At 38.5% G+C, this 23,603-nt stretch overlaps 1 long non-coding RNA gene across 3 annotated transcripts in view; it reads right to left on the bottom strand.

Annotated features, from left to right (window-relative positions):
* The window catches only part of LOC115278926, a 148,259-nt gene that overhangs the window by 31,778 nt on the left and 92,878 nt on the right, over nucleotides 1–23,603 (bottom strand). For 2 of the 3 annotated variants that reach the window (XR_003903117.1, XR_003903118.1), the window contains exons 1-2: nucleotides 11,335–11,459; nucleotides 8,560–8,742 (exon numbers count right to left, since the gene is read on the bottom strand). The exons of the other annotated variant lie outside the window; for it this stretch is intronic. This is a non-coding gene — a long non-coding RNA (uncharacterized LOC115278926). Of the gene's footprint in view, nucleotides 1–8,559; nucleotides 8,743–11,334; nucleotides 11,460–23,603 lie in introns of those variants that run through there. 3 annotated transcript variants of the gene reach the window in all.

The following is a 23,603-nucleotide window of genomic DNA, read 5'->3' as shown; positions in this document are numbered from 1 at the left end:
AAACTATCCATAGAACTCCCTTATGACCCAGCAATAGCATTGCTGGGGATTTACCCAAGAGAGACAGAAATGCTGATGCATAGGAGCACATGTACCCCAATGTTCATAGCAGCAATGTCAACAATAGCCAAAACATGGAAGGAGCCTAAATGTCCATCACCTGACGAATGGATCAAGAAGATGTGGTATATATTCACGACGGAGTACTACATGGCAATGAGAGGGAATGACATATGGCCCTTCGTAGGAAAGTGGATGGACCTTGAGGGTGTCATGCTGAGTGAAGTAAGCCAGGCAGAGAAGGACAGAAACCATATGTTTGCACTCATAGGTCTAGCAGGAAAACAAGAGAGACCTAAGGGAGAACCAGGGGGAACGGAGGAGGCAGAGAGAGTTGGGGAGAGAGAGGGATGCAGAACTTGAGAGACTATTGAATGCTGAGAATGAACTGAGGGTTGGGGGGGAGGGGGGAGGGGGGAAGACAGGTGGTGGTGATGGTGGAGGGCACTTGAGGGGAAGAGCACTGGGTGTTGTATGGAAAACAATTTGACAATAAAATATTATGGAAAAAAAAAATGGGCCAAAGACCTGAACAGAAACCTAACCAAAGAAGATATATAGATGGCAAAGAGGCATATCAAAAGAGGCTCCACATTATCTGTCACCACAGAAATGCAAATTAAAACTACAATGAGATACCACCACACCCCTATTAGAATGACCCAAATCCAAAACACTGACAACACCAAATGCTGGAGGGGATGAGGAAAAGGAGCAACAGGAATTCATTCATTGCTGGCAGGCGTGGAAAATGGTCCAATCACCTTGGGGGATAGTTTAGCAACTTCTTATAAAACTGAACAACCTCTTACCATACAATCCAGTTACCATGCTGCTTGGTACTTACCCAAATGAATCAAAAACTTATGTTCACACAAACCTACAAATGAATGATTACAGTAGTTTTTTTTTTCATAATTGCTGAAATTTGGAAAACTTGGAACAAAAACAGGGTTTCCTTCATATGAGATAAACTGTGGCATATCCAGACAGTAGAATATGATTCACTACTAAATTGAAATGAGCTAGCAAGCCAGGCAAAGAAATGGAGGAAACTGAAATGCATATTACTAAGTGAAGAAAGATTATAACAATATACTACTCTGGATGTTGATAATGGGGAGGTCGTATGGGGGGAGGGGAGCAGAATGAATATGGGAACTCTGTACTTTCTGCTCAGTTTTGCTGTGAGCTTAAAACCACTCTAAAAAACAAAGTTTATTAATTAAAAAAAGCACAAATTGTTTGTATATGTTACAGCAAAACTAATATTTTTTTCTTACCTTGCTTTCTTCCTCTGTTATTTAAGGGGGACAAGGAATGGCTGTGTGTTTATATTCTTCACCTCTAGAATGCTTGTCTTAAAACTCTTACTCTATTTTCTATCATTTCCCTCATTTTCTGTTTTCTACCACTTCTGTTAACAGCATATATTAGGCAAGAAAAAAATGCTGTTTTGGGGGGGAGAAATCAAAAGTTTCATTTGCAATGTGACCAAGATTATTTAAATTGGTACCCTGGAGACTGACTAGTTAGAACTCTTATAGAAATTCAGATCATGTCAGCCTTGCTAATCTCTCTTCTCATTACTCATCAATTCCTAATTCCATTAATTCCTTAGCCTGACTAAAATGAGTGCTTTCCAGAAGTCTCTGTCAGAAACACTTCCTGCTTCATAGTACTTCTGGAGCGCATTCAGCCTACTTTTTTCTCACAAGGCACAATGGGACAGAGGGCGTGTGGGTCAACGAAAGTCTATCGCTAACAGCAGTATATTGTTAATAATAAGAACAGCTACCTAGTGGAATCACCAGCCATGTATCAGGCACCATCTAGGTATTTAAATGTAAGCAAATATTGTGCCCTTGACAGTGAAGGAAACTAAGGCTCAGAGAAGGCACATAACTTACAAAAGGCCACTGGCTTCTGGGTCCTCTGTTTTGCAAGTGTCAGAAACAGGACTCTGACTCATTGAGGCAAAAAAGAATAAAGTACGACCAAAAAAATTCCAAAGAAGTTTAAACAAGCAGACCAAATGAGGGTCATGGATGTAGCAGGGCTTCAGGAATGTTTAGAACCAGCAACTCGAAGTCTACCAAGTCTTTCCCAGCATCCCTCCTCCGTGGCCTTCTCTGCACATGTCTTTTATTTCCTCTTGTTGCAGGCAGGTTTTCTCCCTTTGGCAGGAAACTGGGCTTCCAACAGCTCCAAAGATTTATATCTTAAGATGTCTGGCCCTGCAGAGATACTAACTTGCTTTGCACTTGTCAACTCCAAAATTCCTGGCGCCAAATGTTCTGTTGGTCCTGCCTACCCTGCTGGGCTAATGAACTCTCTCTATTCCTGAAGACGCCATATGGATGACAAGAGATGGGAACAGAATTGGGAGGAAGATCCAGGAGATTTGGAGATCATCCCCAAAAGACAAACTCAGAGATGTTCACTTCAAAAGCCATGATATAGGGCCTGCCAGTGAAAATTTATTTTCACTATGCAGATGAGGAAAATAAAAGTTAAGTGATAAGAATAAATTAAAATTTAACTATCTTGCCCAAAGCATCCCAATAAACAAGTTAATGGGACTGTACTCAGGCACCTCTAAATTGGCTGTTTTTGTCTACATCTGCTTCCAAACCAAAGAAGAGAAAGTGGCTCAGAGACAGCTGTTGCTAACAGGGACATACACAGCATCTCACAGGACTAGCTGATGTCAGTGGAATTTGAAGCCATAGATTGGATCAAAGCCCAATTCTTCCGGCATCTATCTTCTTAAGAAAATTACAGATACAACAAATTAATAAAGAATAATAGCAATGATATTGACTGATCACTACCTTCATGCAGTGAAATTTGCCTGTTTATCCCAGCAAATAAAACTCTGAAAAGTAAGTGAAATTATCACCATTTTATATAAGAGGAAATTGAGACTAAAAGGGGTGAAGATTTTACCTAATGCCATGACTGATATTTAAGCCTGTAACCAATGAGCTTCAAAGTTTTCTGTGTTTTAAATATCTTCTACTTCCAAAGAGAAGAAGGTGGAACAGAATATATAAAGATTCTCCCATATAAAAATAGTAAAGTGCACCTGTATTTGCTATGATCTCAACCAGATGAATAGTCCTTGGGAACAGTGGACACCTATGGTCTCAGGAGACCCGGAATCCTGGCAACTAAGAGCGAGACCCTGAATCTTATATAGAGACTCCAAATATAAACTGACACCAGGGATACAGCTAAAAAAAAAAAAAAAAGACAGGGTTCTCCACTTAAGGAGATTACATTATCATTGGGAAAATAGGCCATAATTTTATATAAAACAAATAAACAGCTTATGTTATTAATATTCACCATGAAGAAGTTAAAATAGCAATGTGACAGTGAGTGAATATGGATGTTGGGCTATCTTGTGTAGTCAGAGAAGATCTCTTTTAGGAAGCGATGTGTATATTTAGTCCTGAAGTATAAGACAAAGGCAGCTATGAAGAAATCTGGGTGGAGTGGGAGATAAGGGAAAGGAAAAAAAGAAATGGGGAAGATTGTTTCAAAAAAAAGGAAATTCAGTGCAAAGTTCTTGAGAAGGATACAGGACAGAAAGAAAAAAAAAAAAGAAAAACAGAGAGAGAGAGAGAGAGAGGTGAGCAAGATCTGGATCCTGTAGGGCTTCATATGCTAAAGCCAGGAGCTTGACAGTTTTAATGGGAAGTTGTTGGATAGTTTTAACAGAGAAGTGACTTAATCTGACTTATATTTTATAAGGATTACTCTGAAGAAAAACTATGTGAGGGAAGGGCACAGCACTGTGTGAAAGCATGGAGATGAGCAAGGCTGGCAGCCACTACAGAACAGACAATGGTGAAGGCCTGAACTCAAGTTTTAACAGTAAGAGTTGTGAGTAGTCGCTGGACTCAGGACCTATGCTGGAGAAAAAGCCTGCCAAGTTGCATACAGGGTATAAGGAAAATAAAGTAATAAAAATCCCCAAATCCTAGATTTTTTACCGTACCAAGGGTTATGTGACCAAGGGTTTTACTAAGACAGTAAAACCTTACTGGAGAGCCAATATTATGAGCAGAGGGTAGACACCTCCATTTTGCCCATGTGATGACTAGTATGGCATGCAAGTGGAGATGTCATTTAGGTAGTTAGGTGCATGAGTTTGCCATTCAGTAAGGAGACTGGGGCTGTGAGAGTCTTTAGCTTATAAATTCCACTGGAATGGGTGAATTCTCTACAGAGACACTATAAAGAAACCAAGAGAAGTAAGAATGGGTCCTGTGGCATATTAAGGTTTACATTCCTGATGGAATTGCAGACAGCAAATTACTCAAGATGTAGTGTGAGGTGGCAGAAAAAGAAAGGGACTGTGAGTCACAGAAACCTAAAGATACATGTGTTTCAGGAAGGATGGAGAGGTCAACAATGACAAATGCCACCAAATGCAAGGCATCAAGTAAATAAGGATAGAGAAATCTGAATCCAAATTCTTTTTGCTGCAAGCTAAAGAACCCAACTGAGATTATCTTAAACAATTTGGGGCTAGTTATTTAATATATTAATATGCCTAAACCCTGGGCTATTCTAGGGATTCTTAATTCAAAGGATTAACAACACTACCAAGAATCCGATTTCTCCATCTTGTTTTTCTTCCATCCTGAGTGTAGACAAAGTCTTCTTAGGTGCTAGCAAGATGCCTATACATCTTCAAAACTTCATATAGACATAATCACATCCAAGAAAGGAGGTTTTTTTTTCTTCTTTTATCCTCTTGTTAGTAAGAAGTGTCCAGATATGCCCCCACCAGAATTTTACTCAAAATCCACTAGCCTTCATTGGTCTTAAATCAAAGTCTATACCAGTCATTGTCAAGAAAAATAGAATTACTCTTGCTTTTTTGTTTAGATTATAATTCACATCCCAAGGACTGGAAGGGGTTTGGTTATCTACCTTCATCACATGAGAAAAATGGCCAAATGTGATTAAAAAAAACATAACTAAAATAAGAAGATGATGAATACAAAAAAAGAAAAAGGAAAAAGTGGAGAATAGGAAGAAAAAGAAGGGGAGAAGGCGAGGTCCAAGAAAAAAAGGGGGATGGAAATATCTTTGGGATAGATAATCAAGAGTATCTGCTACCAGTTTTATAAAGACAATTTCAGTGGAAGGTGGGATTAAAAGTTCTATTAAATTACAGAGAGAAATGGAGGCAAAGAACACAAGTCAGTAAAAGTAGACAATATTTTAAAAAAGTTTTTATACACCAGAGAAAACAAACACAATAGTTTCCAAAGAAGGATATAGGGTCAAAGAACTTTGGGATTGGTTTCAGATTTGTTTTAAGACAGGTGATTTGTGGCATTTTGTATGTTGGTATGAATGATCCTAAAACAGAAAATTTTTGATGTAGGAAATATGCAGGGGTCAACTCCTTGAGAAAAGGAGTTGGAAAGGAATCTAAGACGTTAACAGTAACAAAAATAAGCTTAGTCTTATAATAGGATGGGTAATTCAGTAGTTGGGGACTAATGCTGAAAAGATGATTTAACAAAAGATAAGGTAGTGTACATCCAATTGTATATGAGTTTTCTACAAAGTAGGCTTCACTGGTATAAAAGAGCAGACAGATGTAAAGGGGATGCTTGAAATCCAGGGAGAGAGGATAAGAATTAAGAGTCTCTGAGAGTGAAGAAGTGTAATGATCAGAGAAGTATTATGGAGAAGGTAGGCAGAGTACTATTTGTTGTACCCTGTACAAAGTGCTTTCCAAGGGGCCTAGCACCTAGGAAGCATTCAGTACGTATTAGCAGTTAGTACTATCTGTATTTGTAGTATGTGTTTATTGCTTTATTTTTCAATGATGGTATACACTCTGGATATTAGGTTTTCATTTAATAGCATGTTCACATGACAGCACTGTTCTAAGCACCTCTTTAAAAAAATTTGCATTTATTCCTCACAATGCCCTTATAAGGTAGGGACTATGTTTATATCCATCTCATAGTTTAAGGGACAGAGAACAGCAAGTAAATGATAGTGTCAAGTTTTGAACTGAGTCAGTCTGATTTCAGATTCCGTGCCCTTCACCACCATTCTACGTGGTGATTTACAGAGGGATAGATAAGGCCAGAAAGTGAAGACACGGTTTGGTGGTGGCTATGGGAACCAGAAGGAAGGGCAATGGATTAAAGTCAATGACATGCACTCAAAGAATCTGGGATTTTGAAAAAAGAAGGAGGAGAGACAGGCTGGAAGTGACAGCAGGGAGCAAGGCTTACGAGACACAGAAGCATTTCAAGCATTTCCGACCAAAAGGACAACATGAAAAACAACTTCAAATTTGGGCAACCAGTGGGCTTGGCAGTTCCTTAGGGTTCTGTCCTTGTCATTGTATTTTTATCCCAGGGAGAGGAAGTTCCTGTGAAGTCTTTGCTCTCTATCCCAGCCTTGCTAAGAATCATACTAAGTTTACAAGTGAGGTTATCTTAACCAGATAAGACAATATCTAAATAAATTTTATTTCTGGAGGAGGGTGGGGGAAGTGGAATGGTTCTCAGACCATTACCCATATGAAAGTAGTTTTTAAAAAAACAGAGAAAAAACTCTCAAATTTAGAGACTTTTCTGCTATGCGAGATATTGCAAATAATGAAATTAGGTACAAATTTTCAAATTCAATTTTACATGATAATTTTGAAAATAAATAAATAAATTGAACACTTCAAAACCAGTTGGTATAGATCAGGGGCCAGGAAGCAAAGGGCAGCCCATGGGCCAAATCCAGTCCACCACCTGTGCTTGTATGGCTTGAGAACTAAGAGTGCCTATTACATGTTTAAATGTGAGGGAAAAAAATAAAAAGACAAATAATATTTAGTGATATAAAAATGCTATACAAAATTCAAACTCTAAATGAAATAACTAGAATCTCATTACATGTCAGTATTAATAGAGAAACATTTGCAAACTATTTTGAGGATGCGGACATCAAACCCAATTAAATGAAATGTGATGCCCTCCAAACAAATTCGATTCTTCTGGTTCCATCACAAAATGTACTCAGTGATCATTATATTTTTAATATAATCAGTGAAGTATAGGGGAAATTTGTTTTCCTTCATGTTACATAAGTACCTACAAAATATTCCCAATTCTATCTCTTAGCCTAAAAAGTTTAAAAGTTTTATAATGAAAAACTTTGTTGACTTTTGGTAATAGGTAAAAGGTAGACAAAGTTTACCTTACTATAGAAATCACAGTATAAATGCAGTCATTTGATCACATATTCCTTCAGCTAACAGACATTTATTGAGCATGAGAAACCAACTATCTTGGTTGCTGAGGATGCGATGTTGAAAATGTATGTCTTTTGCTCTTAAGAAAATCAGTCTTATTATTTTATTATTGTGAAAATTCTGGTAGAATTTAAGAACAAAGGATTTCTATAAAATTCTCCTTCAAATGAATATGCCCTCTATTTTCTCCCACTCAATCTCTAGTTTTTATTGGTTATTGAATTTTATATTTCTATTAAACTGTTAAGTGATTCACTGTTTTTCAATCTAGGATAGAAAGTGGGAGTTAACAAATGTGACATTGCTCCCCTATCTTTAAGTCCACTGGAATGTCTTGTGACCTCTCCTTCCTGTGCTTAACCCCTATTATGTCATTTAATTTGTTGGGGTCCCAGCATGCCTCTTGAATAAAGTCATCCAAGGTATGTGTCTCTGCCAAGTGGAACTAAGCATTGTCTATCATTGTTGCAATTTCATTGCTCATACATAGGATCAAAGCCATTTCCATATTTTTCAGTAGCTAACTCTTATCCTTTTCTTTCTAAATTGTCTCTGACATCAGTAGGCCTACAGGATTTCAGTGTGGGTTTAGGAGACCGAACAACCAATGAATATGGAGCATTCTTATAGCATGCAATCATAACTTGTGCTTAGCTTTCATAACAAAATCTTGTCCAAAACCATCTCAAAGAAGCCAAAACCAATCCAAAACCACTTCCTAGGTCCATGTTGCATAACAAGTGGATATGTTCTTTCCCATCACATGTTGAAGGGCCCTAGCTACCTAGATGCCTAATCATGTAAATGGTGAAAGTATCTGTCTATTAGGTTGAGGCTGCAAAGATTGTAGGATTTCTGGGTCCCTGCTATTTATTAAACATTCTTCTATTCACATCCTTTGCTATTCCTTCTTTGACTCCAGGGAAGAGTCTATTGCTTTCTCTCTTCCCTCACATCCTAATGAAACTCTGTGGGATTGGGAAATGAGGAATTTAAGGTTTTCACTTAATACCCATAGATCAAGAAACAGAGGAAAAGATGAATGAATATTTAAGAGCTGCACTGATTAAAAACAATGGAAATGGGGACATGAAGCTTTTTAACATTAAATTATTTTTCTCATTTCCCAAGGAACTTACTTCCCTAAAGTCTGTCAATACTGTTGCACTTGTGTGTCTGGGAAATAGCAAAGATTTGGGAATGCTTACTTGGCTCAGTAATCACATCTTTCTGAAAAAGTTCTTCTGTGGTAGCAATAGAGATTCTCTCAATCCTGGGTCCATGGGAAAGAAGCCTCCATTCCTTTCCTTTTAGATTACTAATACACAGAACTGGGAGGTCTCCATGCTGATGACCTGCACTTTGTACAGAGGGGGAGGGTTTGGCCAATGCTGGAATGGCAAAGGATAAAAGAATGAATTAAAAGCTAGAGGGGACAGAAATTAGAAATTTTTTTAAGTGAGAGAAAAATTAAGTGTGCATGGAGGGCAAGGTTGCATCTAAACACAATGACCAGTGGTTCAGATCATGCAAAGGGATTCCAAGTATATTCGTAACCTGTTCCACCCCACCATCCAATCAAAAGAAGGACATTTCTTCTTCATAAAGACTTATTATGGTCTCTACAACCGCCAATATTATCAAAATTCTTTAAAGGGATAATAAAAGAGGTATGTAATTTAACTTAATGAAGCCAATCTGATGCCGTTTTGGTAAGAAAGTAACATTTAAGATTCTTAATAGATTTCTGAGGTCTACACCCACAACCATAAAAAGAAGAGTCTCCAAATAATTCCACTTTGTGCATCCTACTTCTCTAGGAAGACATCATCATTCCCCAGACTATCAGAATCCTAAAAAATTCTTTATCTCCCCCAATGACATAAGCAATTCCTGAAGTGTGCAATTTCTATCTCCTAAATCTCTCTCAAATCTGCCCCTTCCTTTGTGTCTACACTGCCACAATGTCCATCAGGGTCAACCCATTTGTCATCTAGATTTCTGCTATAAACTAGGTGATCCTATTCACTGATTCTCTTCAGAAACCTTTCTAATTTGTGGATCTGATCTTGTCACCTCTTGCATAACTTGCATAAGAGTCTCCCAAAGCCTTCAGGATAAAGTTTATTCTCATCTCCATCTTTACAGCACACTTGTTTAGTGGCCTTTGCAGAACAAATCCCAGCATGGCTTTAGTGACATGCTCTCCCATCGTGACATTTCTTCCAGTGTTTTATGCTGTCTCATGCCTTTACATCTGTGGTGTAATACTGGATATTCTTGCCTATATGTCTCATGAAACTGTGTCCTCCATAAGCATAGGAACCATGTCTTCTTTACTGTGCTAGCCATGACATTTGACATAGAGTCTGGCACATGGTAGAATGAGACAAAAGACTGGTAACTTCTAAATCAAGTTAACAATTCTAAAAGGAAGGACTGTTTGCTGGCTGAATGCAAATATCACAGTGTGTAGTGTAGTTATCTCAACAGTTATAAGAAAATGTAAGGGTCCAAAAAAGTAGGCCAAGGGGAGTAGGACAGGGTGAGTGACAAGCACCAGAGGGCCAAAAAATGCTTAAAAGCAAACTATTTACTGCATAATTTTGCAGAAGGCTGGCCCTGAGGTGAAGGGTGGCTCAAAGGGAAATTGCTGCCCGACACAGGCGTAAAGAATACCAATTATTTTCCTCTTAAGTAGGGCCAGACCAGCTCAACAGAAAACCAGAGAGGATGGGCACAGCATTCCTGGAAGGAGCTGATGGTGCTGGTGCCATCAGCTGGGTTTCCTAAGGAGACATGATGCAGGAGCCACCCAGCTGAAGGCTGGTACACCACAGATGGGCATGCTTCTTGGAAAAGACCTGTGGCAATTAGGAATTCAAGCTTAGCCCCAACTTTTAAGATGAAGCCTTCTAATTTTCCTTTTCCCTCCCCTGAGCTTCTTCCAGGAAACCTGCCTTGTCCTCTGCTGTGGTTAGGAAAGATCAAATGTGCCTTTAACCGAAAGGCAGGGCTTTCGTCTCTTCCTTGCTCCTTCATGTGAACCACATGCTCACATAGGGACGCTCCTGATGATCTGACATGGAGCTACCTCCATTCTGTATCTATCTATGATCCTTCTTGAAGAATGGGAGGCCACAAGGTCATGGTGGAAGGTCATACAAGACAGTCTAAGGCAGTTAATGATGACAGAATGTGACCATAAAAACCACTTTGAGTAGAATTTTTTTCTGACATGCATTTTAAGTGCAGACAATTTTTGGATTCTTTTGTGCCATGCCTTCATAATTTCACTCTTGCTAAGTAATTTTGTAGCCAAAAATGCTAACAGAAAAACTAGGCAGAAGAAAGAAGAAGAAGAAGAAGGAGGAGGAGGAGGAGGAGGAGGAGGAGGAGGAGGAGGAGGAGGAGGAGGAGAAAGGCATGGCCTATCCTACTAATTAAATAACAATTAGTTGTTGGAACAGGAGAAAGAAATTTGACTCAATCTTTTCTCTCCATATTCCAATAAAATTTCCAAACTTCTCAAGGCTTGTCCTGATTCCTATGGACACACATTATAACCTAGTAAGTCTCTTCTATATATCTACTTCCTCCACTTTGTCCAGTACTTTAACTCTCACACCATAGAATCATGTCCCTTCCACTTCTGTCCCTCTTGTCAGTTTGTGAATTTTTGGAAGATAGGAATTTACACTAGCTTTCTTAATATGTCACCATTAGTCCACTCTTTTCTTCAAAATACTCCTTCCTGTGTGTCATTGCAGGACTGTAAGCTCATCATGGGCAGGGATCATGGCTTATTTCAGTGCATAGAAGTCAATGAACGTGTAAGTACTGATTGCTTGTCTAATGTGGCCAAAACATTGGTTGGCCACATACTGCCATGTCCAAAGTTTACATGCAAAAACACTGTTGCTCTTTTCTGAAACCTTCATTTTTGTCACATTAAATTAAATATTGCAGATGGAAGGATTTACCTATCTCAGCCTGTGAGAGGGCCACGAAGGTTCAGGTGTTGTTAGCACTTAACAGGATTTTGAACTTGAGGCATTATGTAGTGGTGATGATGATCTAGGTTATTTCTCACCCAAGACACTCATAGAGAAATATCCACAGAACTCAATCACTGGCCCTTTTGAGGCTAAAAAAGCTGGGTAGTCCTGAAAATGGAAGGACCGTGATGTCACAATGGAACAGTCATGAAGGGAAATGTACTGTGTTTTATAAATCACAGGGTTCCTGACCCAAGGAAGAACTCAATTTCTTTGATGACTCCACAGTATTTTTAGCCATTGAGTTGGTTAGTTCCTTGTCTGAATAATATTCCTCCTTTGTTTACTCAACTTCTGATTCTTCCTTCCTTCCTGCTGTGAAATGGTATGTTTACTTTGTATTGCTAAATCACTACCATATTTACTTGTGTTTTTATTGCCAAGACACTCACAAACCCTTTTTTCCCCCAATCTGGAAGGAAAAACCAAAACTTAAGAGAGAGAGAGAAGGAAGGAAGGAAGGAAGGAAGAAAGAAGAGAGGGAGGAAGAAAGGAAGGGGAAAGGAAAGAGAAGGAAAGAAAGAAAAAGAAAGGAAAGAAAGAAAGAAGAGAGAAAGGAAGAAGAAAGGAAGTGGGAAAGAAAGAGAGAGAAAGAAATAAAAAAGAAAAGGAAAAAAGAAAAGAAAAAAGAAAAGCTTGGCTTTTACATGAGCAGAAATGTTTCATTTTATTTATGACTACATTCTGAGCACTTTCAAGTTATCAGTATCATTAAGCACTGAACATATACTATTTCAGTTCACACTGATAGCTAGATACCTGTTATTATCCTCAGTTTTATTTACAGGGAAATAAGCACAGAGAAGCTTTCCCAACATTATCTGCTAATATATGTAAAGACAGAATTTGAACCCAGGTCTTGAAGTGTGTCTTCATTACATGTAGCTCTTGTCTAAGAGAACTGAGTATCACACAAGACCACAGAAATCATAGGTTTCCTCATCTTACTGATGATATAACAAAGACCTAAAGAATTTAAATGACCCACATAAGATGTCAAAGCTACTTTGTGCCATCTCAAATCAAAACTAGGTTTTCTTGTCTTCCCGTTGGTCTCTCCCTTGTTACAACACTACTGCTTGTGCCCTTTATATCTTTATCATGGCTTTTCTGTTGAGCACTATTTCTTTTTCTTAGGAAGCTCCGTGTTTGGCAAAGGAGAATGAAACATCTCAGAGGGCTCTGTCCAAATATATCATTTGAAGCTATTATGCACACACTGGATACATTAAACCTTTTGGATGCTTAAGACATCTTGCTTATGAAAGATGATTATGTAAATGAAGATGTTAATTCATACTTTCTCACTTTATAAATTACCCCTAGGAATTTACTTGGTCGGTGGATGAGACAAAATACAAGCCAGGCCAACACTAGGCCAACTTCAAATTAGGCATATTTGTTTTGGATGACTTCCCGCGTCCCCTCCACCCTTTTCCCACCTCCAAGCATTCATCTTCTTCCCTGATCATCTGTCACCTGTCCTTTAGCTGCCCAAGCACACACTGTACAAACTTCTCACTTTCTTACCCCTATTTCTCTTCCCCTTCCCCCCAGCTCTCCTTCTGTAAGCTGGGTGATCTCCCTCAAGGTTTTCAGAGCCTCTATCCTTTGTCCTATGCTCTTTCCTGTCATTTTTCCTATGTTCTGAGAGCATTTGTGACCTTCCAACACTTCCTTCAACATACTCCCTACAGAATTCCACCAGAATGAGGCATTGCCATAACCTTGGGATCTTTCCAATACCTCTTTTCCATAACTACTACCTGATCAACACTCAGCTGTCTGAATCCCATTCCTTCATGTCCTGCTATTTTAGGTGGTTAACAAAATTAACTACTAATGTCACTATTAACATTAGCTAATAATTAATAACTTATTAATAGCAATACTCATGTTAATATTAATATTTATTATTATTAATTTCCTTAAAATCAATAAGCCAATATCTGCCAATGTGTGAACTTCCTGATATGTTACCTCACATAGTAATAAAATTCAAAAGCATATGTGAGAATCCAGAAGACCTTCTAGGAATAACTACATCTAAAGACAGGGAGCAATACTCATTTCTTTTTTTAAATGTTTAAAAAATTTTTAACTATTTTTAAAAAACTTTTTGAGAGAGTGAGTGCACTTGTGCACATGCATGGCTGGGGCGGGGGGGAGGGGGATGTAGGGAGGGACAGAGGGAGGAACAGAAGGAAATGAAGAGGGAGAATCCCAAGCAGGCTCCATATCCAGCCCAGAGCCAGACATGAGGTTCCATCTCACAAACTGTCAGAGCATGACCTGGGTCAAAATCAAGAGTTGAATGCTTAACTAACTGAGCCACCCAGGCATGCCAAATTTTTATTTTAAGTAGGCTTCACACCCCATGTGGCCCTGAACTCATAACTCTGAGGGTGAGAGTTGCAAGCTCTATACCAAATGAGTCAGCCAGGTGCCCCCAATTTATTTTAGTTTTATTTAAGTAATCTCCATACACAACATGGGGCTTGAACTCATGATCCTGATATCAAGAGTCATGTCCTCTTCCAAATGAGCTGGTCAGGTGCCCCTTTTTAATGATTTTTGTTATGGGGTACCTGGGTGCTCAGTCTGTTAAGCATCTGGGTTCGACTCAGGTCATGATCTCATGGCTCGTGGGTTTGGGCTCCACATCAGGCTCTGTGCTGAGCCCCACTTCGGGCCCTGTGCTGACAGCTAGCCCAGAGCCTAGAGCCTGTTTCAGATTCTGTATCTCCCTCTCTCTCTCTGACCCTCCCCTGCTCTCACTCTGTCTCTCAAAAATAAAAAAAAATAATATTTTTAAAAAATTATTTTTGTTATTTTTAAGTAAGTTCTATGTCAAATGTGGAGCTTGAACTCACAACTCCCAGAAAAAGAATTACATGCTCTACTGACTGAAACAGCCAGGTGCTCCCATACTCATTTCTCAGCATCCTTTAACTCCAAAGTTAATATTATTTATCCAAATCTTACTAATTTCTGTTTCATTTCTCATTGTGTCTATTACACCTTGTTCCCAGATAAATGGTTTATAATTTTATGAAATAGTAGTGAAAGCTTTATTTTTCCTTTCATTTACAGTGTTTATTTTTTAATTGAAAAAGTAATGCAAGCTTGTTCTAATAATCAAGTCTAAAAATGTAGAGGGATAGAAGGAAACCATTAATAATTTCACTCTACCTCATTTCTACTCAATTCTGAAATAACCAATGTTGAAAGTTTGGTGAAAATCCCTCCATTCCTTTCTCTATGATTCAAAAAGTCATATTCAAAATAAATATGTATTTTCACACAGAGATATAAACACAGAAATAAAACGTTTTATATATGTTCCAAATATGAGATAATCTTATGCATATGGATTTCTTGCTTGCTTTTATTCTTAGTAATATATCACAGACATCCCTTTGGCCTTTATATTAAGGAGTATTATAATTACTTAACTTCCCACCTATTAATAAGATAATCGGGTTGTTTCCAGTTCTATTGCCACTACAAATAATAGTATATGAAATATCGTTGACTATAGTTTTGCATTTTAGTCACTATTTTTATCTGTAGGATATATTTTCCAAAATGAGATTGCCTAGGTCAAAGAATGCATACATTATTTTTCTGGAAAAGATTGGTTAGAGCAATTCACACTTTCATGAACAATTCCTGAGAGTGTTCCTTAACAGCTTTATAATATGATAAATTTTGATAAAAATATTATATAAGTTATGAGCATACAATAGGTCTATGTGGGCTTGTGTCCAAAATAGTGAGATGTCTAAAATGAGGGGCTTGAGATGAAAGGAAAAAGTCCATCTTTCAAGATAAACTTTCAAAGATAGCAGCAGGGGTGCCTGGCTGGCTCAGTAGTAGAACATGCTACTCTTGATCACAAGGTTCTGAGTTCAAGTTCCATGTTGGGTGTGGAGCCTACTTAAAATGATATATATACATATATTATTAACACCATAACACTGACAATCCTTTCTGGAGTGTGAAGGTAGAAAGGGCCATTTTAGATAGGATGAGTGCAGCTTTCATGAGAGCAGGGGAGAGAGGGAGGATATAGTGTGATTGCCAGGAAGCCCTCAAGCAAATTGCTCTGATTTTGTGTATGTAGATGAATCATTTGGCCAGTCCCTCATTTTTCCCATTTGTTGTCAACCTGTGCAGCCCGTTGTTCCCTGCAGTGGCTCAGTGTAGACATAAGAGGGAAACAGAGTGTGTGTCTAATGACAGTGTCAATTCCGTTGGGTGCCAACATAAGCTAACGTTGACTGAGTGCTTGCAATGAACCAGCTGCTCTTTTAAGTGCTAAGTTCAACTCCCTGGATATCACTACCCACTGCATTACAGACGTGCCAACTTCCTAGCATGCCTAGTACATTTAAGCTGCATAAATGCCTCAATGGTATGGATTGTTGGGAGTCATGCTTGAGCCCTTACTGCCTACCTTCTAACTTTCTTTCCCCCATTCTCTTCTCAATCCCCTGCAATTGGCCCTCTGGTCACATTGCTTCACAGAAACTGCTAAAGTGACAATCACTGGGTGACTTCCATGTGGCCAAACCCAGCAAGCATCGTTTTTTGTCTTCTCCTCTTTGACATGTAGTCTCTGTATGCCTTTATGAACACAACTCTCACCTCGTGGTACACACAATAAGACTCTTTCCTGGCTTCCTCTTAACACCACTGTTTTAGCCCAATCTCAATCATGGACTTCTTTTTCTCCATCATTCCTTGAGGTGATGCTGAGTCTTCAGTTCTTTGGCACATGCCCATTGCAAGGCCTGTGAAAATGGAGAGGGGAAGAAGAACCAGGAAGTGAAGTGTCTAAGGCTTTAGGACTCCATTTGGGTGGGGGGTTGGGGGCAGGTTGTAAACCTGTTGTTAAACTAGACAGCACTGCTTTTATTTGTCATTTCTGAAAATGAGTCATCGCGTTTACATCTCACAAAACTATTCAGCCTAAGAAGATAGAGATTTAAAGCAAAGGCTAAACAAGAAAAAGGACAAAAAAACTGGAAATAGAAATTAATGGAAATGAAAATATAAAGACAGTAAACAACCCAAAGGTTAGTTCTTTGAAAAGACTAATTAAGCTGATAAACTTCTAGTGAAAGTAAGCAAAGCAAAAAGGCACAAATAACTACATATTCAGACATTCGAAGTATAATGAGGACATTATAGGGTTGCCAGAAAAATACAGGATGTGGTTCAATCTGAATTTCAGATAAACAGATATTTTTTTAGTTTAAGTATGCTCCAAATATTGTTTATCTGAAATAGATCAGATATATCTTTATAAGATCTTTAAAGAAATTGAAACCATAATTAAAAATCTTTCCATACGAACTCAGAAGGACTCCAGGTCTAGTTGGAATCATTGAGAATTATATCAAACACTGAAGTAAGAAATTATACCAATCTTACATAAAAATCTAACAAAGAATAGAAAAGCAAACAAATACTTCCCAATTCATTTTATGAAGCCAACATAAACTTGATAACAAACCAAAGAGAACATCACTGTAAAAATAAATAAATCTGGCCATTTTACTTATTAAATGTAGCACAAAAGACATATGATCCATAAAGATTATATAACACAACAAAGTACGGTTTATTCTAGGAATGGAAGGTTAGTTTAACATTTTGAAGATCAGACAATGTTATTTACACATTTATAGAAAAAAAGGAAAAAATTATCTGATTTTGTCAAATATAGAAAAAAGCATGTTGTAAAATTCTGTTTGCACAAGGATTTTTTGCCTATACTGTATTTTGATAACAGTGTGAACAGTTGTTTTGTAGTGTATGTAGAGTGATCAGTATATGTAATAAATAAAGTAGCCATTCCAGACTTGTTCCAGGAGAAAATAATTTCAAACAAATACAAAATTGGAAATAGCTTCACTGTGATGTGCGTAAATTCTTTGGGGAGCTATGCCTGCATTCCTGGATTCCTAAGAATAACGATAAGACAGGAATGTTTTGGTTCAGGCCACATGAGGCAAAGGTCTCTAAAAAGGTGACCTTATGTCTGCTCCGCAATTAACAGGATGGTTATAAACCTTTGGCCCAAGTCAATGGCATTATGAGAAGAAAAGCCCCATGCAAGTAAAGTGAACAGTAAATTGGGCGGAAAAGACCAGGCCGTAGCTGGTTCTGCTTAGTGGTAGTGGTGGAGAGGTTTGGGAGAGATGTTGAGGAAGTCACAAATGTAAGATCATAGCAGTTTAGTCTTGGGTTATAAACAAGACAGCACAGTACAGAGCTCTGCCTTAATCAATCAGCACAAGGAAATGAAATATTCTAACATCCACATTGCCATGGCTGCTGTTCCTTGTGGCCTTTCTTGCATGGGAGGAAATCCTAGAACTGGAAGAAAGCTCCTTCCCTGAGTATCGTGGCTTTTGCAGATTGGCCTGGGTTCTCAGAGAGTAAGGTAGCCTTTTGTCTTAATTGCTGTTGGGTGGGCTTTGAGCCCACTGGGGGGGGGGGGGGGGTTAGACAAACAAGAAACTCAACATATATCTTTATGTAGAAAGAAAGGGGTCCTTCTACCTTATTAATAACCACATTGTATATTGAACTTTCTGTTTCAATTTTATTTCATTTAATTTTCTATTACGAGAATTCTTTCCCTTGAGGACAGAGTGTTTATCATGGTTTTCCTGATGCCTAACCCTTAAATAAAAGCAAGTTCAACATTGAAAACAATGTTAAAAGGTTGAATAAATAAAAGCAAGTTCAACATTAAAGACAATGTTAGAAGTTTGAATATATGGACACAAATATATGGACATATATGTTGAAATGAGTTGAAAACTTTCAAGGAACATTAAGAGTAGAGTTGAATAAGATAAAGCTGAAAGGTACTGGGTAGGATGTAACAGCCTTACATGCCAGAATTTAAACTTTAATCTCTTGAAACAAAACTCCCTCTTTGAAAACTTCCCTTTGCCTATTGCAATGCATTCCAACTTCTGTTCATCAGAACCCAGGAATTACACAAAGGTGACTTAGGGTCGGTGAGTAGAAATGGTTCGGTGGGTAGAAAGGGGAAGTGTGTGTAAGTAAATGGAAAGCCCATTTAAATAATATTAATATTTCTGACCGTTCATTTCTACTCCAACCAGAAAGGCTATATATTCATCTAGTTTTAATATACTGAATTGCATAGGATATTTAATTTGGAAAAAAGCAATTCATTTCCTTACTTTGGAATCCATTGACCATCTAGTGGTATTTCATTGCATGTTAGAAACAGAAAGAGATGTGGAGACACCATTCAATAAGCTATTGCGATGGGAGAAAGGCACAGGAATAGCAGCTTGATCCCAGATGGAGGGACTGAGCTGTTTAGATGTGCACATATCCTGTTCCCTCTTCCTTGTCATACAGGAAGACTCTATTTCCCAGCCTTTTTTGCAGATAGCTTGGTCCTAGATGTCTGGATTTGGCCAACGGGATGCAGATGGAAGTGACGCATGCTATTTCCAGGCTTGTCCATGAAATGTCTTGCCTAATCTTCAGCATTCTCTCATCCTCTATATCTCTTTTGTAAGATTTAATAGATGGAGGCAAAGAGACCAAGTTATGGAGCCAAGAAAGCCTTTATTGGGATATGCGATTCCCGGTTCCGTGACTCTCGGGAGTGGGGAGTCAGGGAAGTCGCACCTGGTACCGGAGGGGCGAGGTATTTTATGGGTGAAATACTTCCGGGTTTGATCTTGGGAGGGCAGATTACCAAACATGGACACTTCAGGGATGTGGCGGGATGGGATAGGTTGCCTCCTCTGTCGGTGTGATGGGAAGCTGGAGCTTCATGATTGGCTGTTTTCAAACAGACTGGGACACTCCAGGTGTGCAGGGGGGGGTTGTCGGTGCACGGAGTTCTTCTCCAACCCACAGCAAAATGGCCGCTTGGTCGCCATCTTAAGGTAACTCTTACATCTTTCTCCATCTGTTAGCAGGACGGTAACCAGATCAACTCTGAATCCGGGAGAGGAAGCAATCAGGTAGCAAACCTCATAGAGGCTCAAGATGGTGGTTCCCGGAGTGTCTGCCACCAAGGATTACCAACCATCAGTCAGGAACTTCCATTTTTGACTTTGTGCTAATAAGCCACAAATGTTAATTGGGTTAAACCACTAAGATTTCAGAGTTTCTTTGTTACTATAGCATAGTCCACTGTGACCTATAAATATGGGGAAAGATATTTGGCATCCAAAGGGTCATTTTTAACACACTTTTAACGTATTGAGTAACATTTATACCATGAAGTAGAATGAAATTTTTTTATGAAAATTTTTATATATCTTAAGTTTTTAATACAAAAGAAAAGAAATATGACAACATGTGGAAAGAAAGTTGTACTTTTTAGATGGGAAAATTTTAAACCTCCATGTTGATCTACTGTAGTAATACACAATAAAATTATAGTTTTCATTGTTCTAGCCTTAACATTAACAATCACTTTGTCAGTGATTTTGTCAAAATTAATTTTCTTTACACATTTTTGTTCAATAGATGATATACACCTTTGTTGTCACCTATTCACTGATAGTTGCTGGAAGAACACTTTTTAAATTAATTTTAATGTCACAAAGTTTCTTCTACATGAAGGAACAGATATACAAACAGCTAAGAAAACTCTTAAACATAACTGTAAGCCTGGCAAATCTCCATAACAGTCTTGTTTCATAATCAACTCCAGAAACTGCACACTGTCCATGTCTTTGTTTCATTGTTAACAAAGTCCCATGAAACACTTTCACCAGAAATTCATCTTAAATTTCTATTACATTTAGTAAAAACTCAGCATTTTTTCTGCTTTGGACTAGTATCCAGATCTTGATGAAAAGGATGATACTCAAATATTGTCTTGTTATTTCTTCAACAATGTAAGACGAGTACCTTTTGTTATTTCTCTGGGTACTTTTCTTCTAATTGGATTCTTTTTTTATGTAAATGTCTAATTCCTTACATTTTGCATGAGTAATGGCCTGTCCCTGTATTTCTGTGCCGCAGTCTTCAAGGAATGAGTTTGAACCTTGCTGTTTTCACTGCATCATTTCACTGCCATTGATTCTGGCTGTTTGCAAGTATTTTTAGGTCTTTATCACACCAGAAAAAATATAAATATATAATTCAGAAAAGTAAAAACACACAGATATCATTATTTCCAATGTATTGTTCAAAAGTGAGAATATATCGCACCACAGAAGTTGGAAATCTAAACTGCACCAGAAGCAAGCGGGAAAGACTGAGCCATTACCAACTTCCTCTTGAAATGAATTTGATAGCCAAGTCCACATGTGCTGATAGCCAACAGCATAGCTGGGGGTTTTCTGAATTAACTACCACATAGAGTGTTTATTGAAGAGGTAAATTAAGTGTGCTAATTTATTTATTTTTATTTTCTGTAATTTTTTAAAATGTTTATTCATGTTTGAGAGAGAGAAGGGGAGAGGGAGAGAGAGAGAGAGAAAGAGAGACAGAGAGAGAGATCAGGGGAAGGGCATGGAGAGAGGGAGACACAGAATCTGAAGCAGGCTCCAGGCTCTGAGCTGTCAGCACAGAGCCTGACACAGGGCTTGAACCCATGAACTGTTAGATCATGACCTGAGCCCAAGTCAGACGCTTAACCAACTGAGTCACCGAGGGGCCCCACATGTGCTAATTTAAAGCATACATCAATGTATGGAAACTCAACTGCAATCATGGCAAGTATTTGGAAATCAGACCAGAAAAAAAATATATATACAGTTCATTGAAGAGTGCTTACAATTGCTGGGCATGGTGATAATTTAAAAGCAGACCAGCTTTTTGTCTGTTTCATTACATTTTTAAATCCTCTGCAGGCAATGCACCACCCATTGTCTGTGCCCCAGCTGGACTGAACATCCAACCCCTGGTCAAATACAGATGGGTGATCCAGTAACTTACTGGAGTGGATCATATTCACTTACTGGAATGGAATCTACGCAAACTCTCAACATCCAGTGTGAGCTGCAATAGAACCAGGAAGGTGTGAATGCCTCTCTTGATACCTTTACGCTTAAATCTGTAAAGTTTTTCATTACAATTATCTGGAAAGAGTTTTATCACCCTGAATTCCAGGATCTCCTTAAAAAGTTGAGTCAGAAACAACCATCTTAGTTTCAATAGCATCCTGGGAAAAGAAACACTTGCAGAAATTCCTGACTTGCGTCCTTGTGCCGTCAACTTCTATGGGACCCAAGGCTTCTCCCTCACAATGGACTGTGGCATTTTCCTTAAACTGAGCCTTGTTCCCACACATGTCTGGTGAGACACACTCAAAAAACCAAAGCAAACATACACAGACAAAATGTGCCTTTTGCTCAGTCACAGAAACCACACTGCAGGTGGAGAAAGAGGAATGCCCTCTTAACGCCATGGAACCCCTGCACCTGCCCCAAAGCCAGCCCACCATCTACAAAAAGCAAGACAACCACTTAACCGGTGGGAAAAAAGAGTGACCAAATGTGGCTGAGCTGCAGTGCAGAAATCCAGGAAAGCAGAATGAAGAAGAAGCCTGAATGATAGTTACGTATATACAATGTCTTCCTTCCAGCGGGAGAAAAACCCATAGTCTTCCTACAAAGAATTCCTTTGGAAATATCTCTATGAAAGGAAGAAAAGTTCTAAGATTCCTAATTTCATTTCTGGGTTTCTTTTGTTTTCCCTCTACCCTGTCTAGCCACCCAGAGCTCAGTTAATCCTCCTGAAAATAAAATACTTTTACAGTTGTTCTTAGCCTGATTCTCTTGACCATTATGTTTTCATGCCAGCTCCTCAACCATGACTATATTGATCCACGTATCAGTGAAACAAAGCCCAGAATAAGCCCAAGACCTTGGGAGGCTCACCTCATAGCTCATTTTGACAGATTTATTTAAGGAGGTTTTTTGTTGTTAGTGTTGCTGGGTTTTTTGCTTTGCTTTGTTTTGTTTTTTTTACTCAGTTTTGTTTCCTTTTCCAACTAAGTATTATCTTCAGATTCAAGGCCAAATTCATATGTTTATGTAGTGGATTCACTGGAATTAGTCTCTATACAAGTTCCCCCTCCCACCAAGTCACAGAGTATATCAGACCCTCCCTCTAGGAACAGGACAAATTCCTGGTGTTCTAAAACCTCACTTAATGCCAAAGTGCAGTGTGGTGTGACTGCCATCTGCTGGCGTGGGGTTGACATTACAGTATGGACGACTGCACTCCAAGGCAAAATAATCAGGTGACACGTGTTCAAAAAACAAAAGCTTTCTCTGAAGAAATGAAAAACAGGTTTCTTCAGAAACATTGTACATCTGTAACACCCAAAAAAATACTGGAAAAGCTGAAGAACAGTATAAAATTCGTTTATGGCAGATTTCCAAGTGCTAAGTACAGTGAGGAAATGGAGTTATTGGTCGCTAACTTCCTCATCATGGTGGAATCCATTACCGTAAACCTGGGGGGCAAACCTCATTGACTCTGGTCTCCTCCCTTGTGAAGTCCGTTGTGGGCTAACATGAAACCAGACAGGATAAGCTTCTTCCTTGAGATAACTGCAATTTCTATAACCTCTTCTCCTTTAACGGAAAATATTTTGTTTCTTAGAACCAAAATGACTAAACACAAGCACTGATGTTTGGGGGAGGTAGAGAGTTGTTTTTCTCATTATAAAAGCCATTCCCCAATGTTTAAGAATAAGAATCATGCTTAAGAAATGTTTACACAAGCTCACCCTTGAAATCAGCGTCAGCCACTTTTGCTCAGTCCTGACTCGTTTTTTCCAACCCTTCAGGATCTGTGAAAGTGCACAATTCACGGCAATGGAAGGCAAATTCATACTGCTGATTCCAGTGGGCGTTGCCACTGATTTCCATGTCAAAGAATGGGAACTTGTACAATTGTGAATAGACAACCACAGGGAAGAATTTCCCAGAGAGAACACCCCTGATGGTGGAATAAAACTTAACTTCTTGAAAGGACCTATTCTTCACAGAAACAAAACACTCAACACTGAAGGCACTGTCTGCTATTACCCAGCATATATTTCTTCATTAAAGGCCATGGGAACCGAAACAAATATCAAATTGCATAAAACTAGATGTAATAGTGTATTTTTATACTTATATAAATATGGTTTACCCTATCCCCAATGTCTGTTTCTTTCC

The sequence above is a fragment of the Suricata suricatta genome, chromosome 15 (genome assembly GCF_006229205.1).
Source record: "Suricata suricatta isolate VVHF042 chromosome 15, meerkat_22Aug2017_6uvM2_HiC, whole genome shotgun sequence".
NCBI classification, from domain to species: domain Eukaryota; kingdom Metazoa; phylum Chordata; class Mammalia; order Carnivora; family Herpestidae; genus Suricata; species Suricata suricatta.
Note: the sequence above shows the minus strand (reverse complement) of the source record. Positions and strands in the feature narration are given on the sequence as shown.